The sequence below is a fragment of the Malania oleifera genome, chromosome 4, assembly GCF_029873635.1.
Source record: "Malania oleifera isolate guangnan ecotype guangnan chromosome 4, ASM2987363v1, whole genome shotgun sequence".
NCBI lineage: Eukaryota > Viridiplantae > Streptophyta > Magnoliopsida > Santalales > Ximeniaceae > Malania > Malania oleifera.
In genome coordinates this window covers 49872071-49877972 of record NC_080420.1, presented here as the reverse complement: position 1 = coordinate 49877972, position 5902 = coordinate 49872071, and the positions used below count along the sequence as shown (strand labels likewise).

The following is a 5902-nucleotide window of genomic DNA, read 5'->3' as shown; positions in this document are numbered from 1 at the left end:
TGATGTTAACACTCAAAATGATGATAAATAGCTCAAGGATATCTTACAAGGTGTCATAGTCGCCATGGGTGTTCTCTTAGTGCTCACAAGGAACCCTAAGTGTAATGAATCACGTGAATGTGTCCATTCAGCCTCATGAGATGTCGTGTAAATACAAGAGTTTATATGGCCAGGTTAAAATGAGTGTACTACCAATCAATTATTCATGGAGTTATAAAGTCATATAAAGTGAAACTACACATAAATGACTCAAGTGTATAACTCTTAAGTTATATGCAAGTATGTGAACGGTATATGTCAGTGGTAATCATGGCATAAGTTTGTGTAATTCCTCAATATTCTTTCATTTTTTCTTTTTTTTTTCCTTTTTTTTCAATTTAACATGAAGCCCGACAAGTATACATACACAGTGTCACATGCAAAGTATCACCCCCAACTAAAGTGGAACATTGTCCTCGGTGTGAAAGCATAGGGAAGATAGAAAAGATGTGCACTGGAGAAGTATGGCGTACTGGGTGGAGAAGTAATGGAAAAGAAAAAATTGAAACTAAAGAAAAATGTACTTGAAAATTAACTAAAAATAAAATAAGGTAAAACAGAATGAAAAGAAGGGGAAGAAAAACATCACAGTTGTCTGGTGGAGGCTCTGGTGGAATTTCTTCTGGTAGGTGCAGGTCTATAAATTGAACTAGCGGGTCTCCAAATTTGAGCCACCATAACAAATCAGTCTGCATACTTGAACGAAAGTCAGCCTTAAATGAATTAATACTCTTCGAAATACCAAACAATACATGTGCAGATTGACTTTCTTGTTTTAACAAGAAATGATATTTATTCAACATATTTTCCAGGAAATTTACTTCTTTACGAACTGGTTTTTGGGGTAGAGTTGTTGGAACAATTACCTTTAGTTCTTCAGAAGCATTAGCATTAAAATTTTTACCTAGTTCCTTGAAAGTTAAACATTCACCATTTTGCTCACCATCTTTATCAAGTGTACCAATCATCTTACCACTGCGGGGATTTGCTTCAGCATTGAACTCCTTGACATTTATTCCAATCAGGAGTGATGGTTCCACGACTGCCAAACTCTGAGGATAAGGTGCCATAGGTTGGTACTCCTTATTGGTATCAGCCTCCTCATTAATTGACTGCTTCACTTCTAAGCCCGCTTCCTCTGGTTTTTCTTTGACTTCATCTGCCTCAGCCATAACTTCTGGTGCCGGGACAACTGGTTGTCTATCAATGTGTATCTCATGTTGGGGAACTTATTTTTCGCTTCTCGAAGTAATGGCAGCCTCCGCTGTCTCAAGAGAAATATTATGTATTTGTTGTTGTTGCTGCTGGTATTTTTAAGGACTAGGCTGAGGTTCCACTGGAAATTTTCCTTTTTCTAAGATATCCAACCGCGTGCTTATCACTTAGCAGTGTCCCGCAGTTCATTTATGTCTTCAGTATACTGATTGATTTGATTTTGCATGAACTGCTGGAAGGCATCATCAAGAGACATCCCCAATGGAGTAGGTCTTGCATTATATTGAAATCCTGACGGTGCATAGCTATGAGGGATCTATTGTGGTTGATAGTGAGGCAAAAAAGTGTCTGGATGATATGTTGGCGCATATTTATCTCCACCACTAATTGTGCAGATAGGTTGTACTGTCATGGGTGTTTGATTGTATTGTGTATTCCATTGTTGGACACTTTCAGCTCGGTAATCAAAGAATGACAGTGCTAAATCCAGTTCCTTGTTGAAGATTTCTCCATTGCACATGGTCTGGACAAAGTGTTTGTAGTCAGGAGTAAGAGCTGTATAGAAACAATTAACTAACCTCCATGACTCAAACTTGTGATGTGGACAAGTACATAACAAATCCTTGAATCTCTCCTAGTAAGCCTGAAAAGTCTCATCACCCTTCTGCATAAACTGAATAATCTGTTCTTGCAAAAATGGAGTTCTCTGTGAGGGACAAAACCTATGCAAAAATTCACGCTCCATATCAGCCCAATTAGAGATAGAGTGAGATCTTAAATAATTAAATCACATCTGTGTCTTATCCTTCAAAAAGACAAGAAATAAACGCAGTTTAGTAGATTCATCAGTTCTAGCATGAGAGAAAAAAATATTGCATGTCAACTCGAACTCCGTTAGGTGTCGATAAGGGCACTCAGATTTCATCCTGTAGAACCGAGGTAGCAATGACCTCCTCCCATGCTTCATCATGAAATTATGTTCGTCATTAGGTAAAGCAGTGTAAGATTGTGCAGTGGTGTATTGAAGCTGAAAAAAATCCATAAGCGTGCGTGGTGCAGTTGCAGCCATAATTTTTCTTTTCAAAGTTCAATTCTTTTTTTTTTCTTTTTTTTTTTGTTTTTTTTTTATTTTTCTTTTTCTTTTTTCATGAGACTAATTAAAATGATGGGAAAAACAAGAATTTGAGAGTAAGACCGACATTCCTTAGCAACGGCGTCCAAAATTGACTCACTAGCAAAATGAGCAGCTCTGAAGCTATCCCAAGTATAAGAGTTATGTCGTGTAATATTCAGCCCAAAGGCCAGATCATCTCCTCAAGGAATGTGGTTAAATTCCAAATTTTATGTATTTCCAATTGAAAATAAAAAGTTACTGAATTCAATTCAGATTCGGGTTTTCTAGATTGGTTGAAATTTCTTTTGACAAATTAAACAAACATGCAATTTAAATTCTAAAACCTAACATGCACTGAATTAAATAACGAGAAACAGAAATCTTACGTCTAATCAGGAAGAAATTGAAATACGTGTTGAACTTTGGACAAAACTAAAAATGATAACTTTAACACATAATTAAAACACACAATAATAAAATCTCAATCAAACGCAAACGTGAATGATAAAATCAAACTTTTAACAAAATTAAGAACTTAAATCAAAATCAAAATTTAAAGGCAAACAAGAACTCGAACAAAAATTAAAGCTTTAATGATTTAAACAATAACTAAACACGATAAAAATAAGAACTTTAATAAGACTAACCCTAAACTAAATTGAACTTCAACAAAATTTAAATTTTAAAGAAAACAACTAATTTAATTTCTAAAACAATTTTTTTTTATTTTTGTAGTTTAGGAAATTAAACCAAACTTTAATCAATTAAAACTAACTTAAATAAAAATTAAATCTAATGCTAATTATTAATTAAGAGCAAAAAATATAAATAAATAAACTTTAATAATAATAATAATACCCACACAAAGATTCAAAGCTTCAAACTTTAACTAAAACTCAATGAAAATAACAAGGTTCATTTAATTATTTAAAAACAAAAACAAAGCAATAAAAAAAACTAATTAAAAGGAAAGGAAAGAGAGAAATAAAGAAAAAAATAAAGAAAGAGAGATGCTTAGAGTGGCAGGTCGCTATGGTTGTGGTTCGGGTCTGCAAGATGTAGCAGCAACCATGAGCAGAGAGAAGGGTAGCTTGGCTAGAGCGACTCTTGAGGTGTAAGCCTCCAACAACAGCAACACCAGCTGGTACAAAAGCACAACAGCAGCAGCTAGCAAGGGTTGGCCTCGACAAAGCAGTAGAGATCTTCCAGTGGCAGCAACAACAAACTCGCAGCAGGCTTTGGGTGTTGCAGGTTGCAGCAATAAGGAAGAGGGGAGGGCACTTGTTGTAGGAGCACAGGGCAGAAGCTGAGGAGGTCTTCGGGTTCCTGGAGCAGCAACAGATGGGGTATAGGTGGCTAAAGGAATGAAGTCGCAGCCGGGGGAAGAAGAGAAAGGGAGAAAGAGGAAGGATAGGAGGGTTGGGCTATGTGTGGCCGTGAGCAAAAAAAAAAAAAAAACAAGAGAAAGTGAAGAGAGTTGGGAAGGAAGGGAGAGGGAAGGAGAGAGCCAAGAGGAGAGAATGGAAAAGATAAGGGAAAAGGGAAGAGAAGAGAGGGAGAAAGAGAAGGATCCGAGGGAGTTGGGTTGGCTGGAAGCAGCCGAGAGAGAGAGAAAGAGAAAGGAGAAGGGGAAGGAAGAAAGAGAAGAGAAGGAAGAAAGGAGATGGGGGCACTGCCAAGGAAGGAAGAATAAATAAAGAGGGAGAAGAGGGAATGCCATACGCCCAGGTTGGAGAGGATCCGGCTGCATGGCCCGGTCATATAAGGGCAAAAATTAATTTTTTTTTCTTTTTTCCTTTTTCTCAATTCTTTTTCTCTGCAACGAGGCCAATCTTAACCCTCCTAGAGCCCGTTTCTCTCAAAGCTCAAAACACAAAACTTGTAGATAATCTTCTCATATTTCTTAAGGATTTCAAATCATCTTGATTAGAGTTCAAATGGAAATATTATGCATAAATTACGAACTGGTGTCGGTTTTAGCTTCTAATAATTTTCTTGCAATAAAAAATGCCCAAAATTCATAAATTGCTCAATAAAACCAAAATACTATAAATAGGATACCGTGTTAAAATATTGAAGGTAATTAGGTATTTAATTAAAATTATAAGCCCCAATGCAAGAATTAAAATGCCTAATTACGCATTTTAAGCGTGCAATCAAAGCACAACTACACAAACACAAGTTTGAAGATACACAGATTTCAGTATTACACAACATAATAGATTCAAGCTATGTGTATCTCAAACAATTAGAAGTACCCAATCAATTCCAAAAGCAGCAAATTTGAAATAGATTATCAAATGCAAGTGAAAATAAAAAGAGATTAGGGAGAGAGATGCAAACTCAAGATTTATATGAGGTTTGGCCACACCCGGCCTATGTCCTCGCCTTGGGAAAACTATCCAAGGATTCCACTATACCACTCCTTAACCTGGGATAGAGCTTCCCGTTACAATATTTTGCTTGTAAGAGGCGTAGCTACCTTTTTACAATTTTCTGCTTACAAGAGGTGTAGCTTCCTCCTTCCGGTTCACAACCCGAACCGTTAATACAAGTGATGACAAATTATTTTGAGTACACTTAGATGCTTCTCAATAAGCTAATGAGTACACTAAAATCCTAAACACTCTCACAAGATATAACTTGAAGCTCAAAAGAGAATATGTGTTTTACCCAATAATGTATTTGCACTAAAGATATATGATCTTTGTATGAATAAATATATAATAAGTTACTTCAAAGATTTAAACCCTATTCAATATTTCTCCAAAAATTATTTATTAAAAATATGTGTGTTGGAGATTCTAGGGTTTGCTTTCAAATAGGTTTTGCAAATATAAGAGAATATGAAATCTTTAAATAAACATATGAAAGTGAACACTTCAAAGATTCAAGCCCTAGTATAAACTTTTTCCCAAAATATTTTTCAAACAATGGATATATGGAAAACTAGGGTTTTCGTTCCCAATAAATATTTAAAATAGAATGAGTAAGGGAGTAGAAAAATAAGATTTGAATGCCTAAAACAAAAACTTATTTACCAAACCTCAAGATCAATATAGCTTTGCAAGATGGATGCTCTTGGATCTTGAAGATAGAATAAGAGAATGCCCAATAATGATTTGAGTGTCACAGAATGTAGGCAATAGGTTTAAAATAAGTTTTAGGGTTAGTATTTATCAGCACTTTAGGCATATAGTCGTTTTCTTCCCGTTGAATCATAAAAAGATATTTTATTAAATAAAAATCTAATCGTTGAGCGCTGGAGCATCGGTTCTGCTCGACAAACTCGTTGACGAGTGGAGAACTAGTCGATGAGTGTCCTTTACCCATTATTCGGTGAGAACAGGGGATTAGTCGATGAGTAGTCTGTTTGATAAAATTAGGGTCTCGGTATTTGCTCATCGACGAGGCTAGGGGACTAGTCGACGAGTGCCTTGTTTTTCAACCCTATTAACCTTCTAAATGCATATCCAACCTAAGTCAAGTGTAAATGAATATTTCATGGAAAACATGCATCCTAAGGTTAGTCTA

At 35.8% G+C, this 5902-nt stretch overlaps 1 non-coding gene across 1 annotated transcript; it reads left to right on the top strand.

The window, feature by feature from the left end:
- The first annotated feature begins 1844 nt into the window (after positions 1 to 1844).
- LOC131154683 (small nucleolar RNA R71) lies at positions 1845 to 1952 on the top strand. The gene has a single exon (XR_009136599.1). It is a non-coding gene; the product is annotated as a small nucleolar RNA R71 (small nucleolar RNA).
- The last annotated feature ends 3950 nt before the right edge of the window (positions 1953 to 5902 follow it).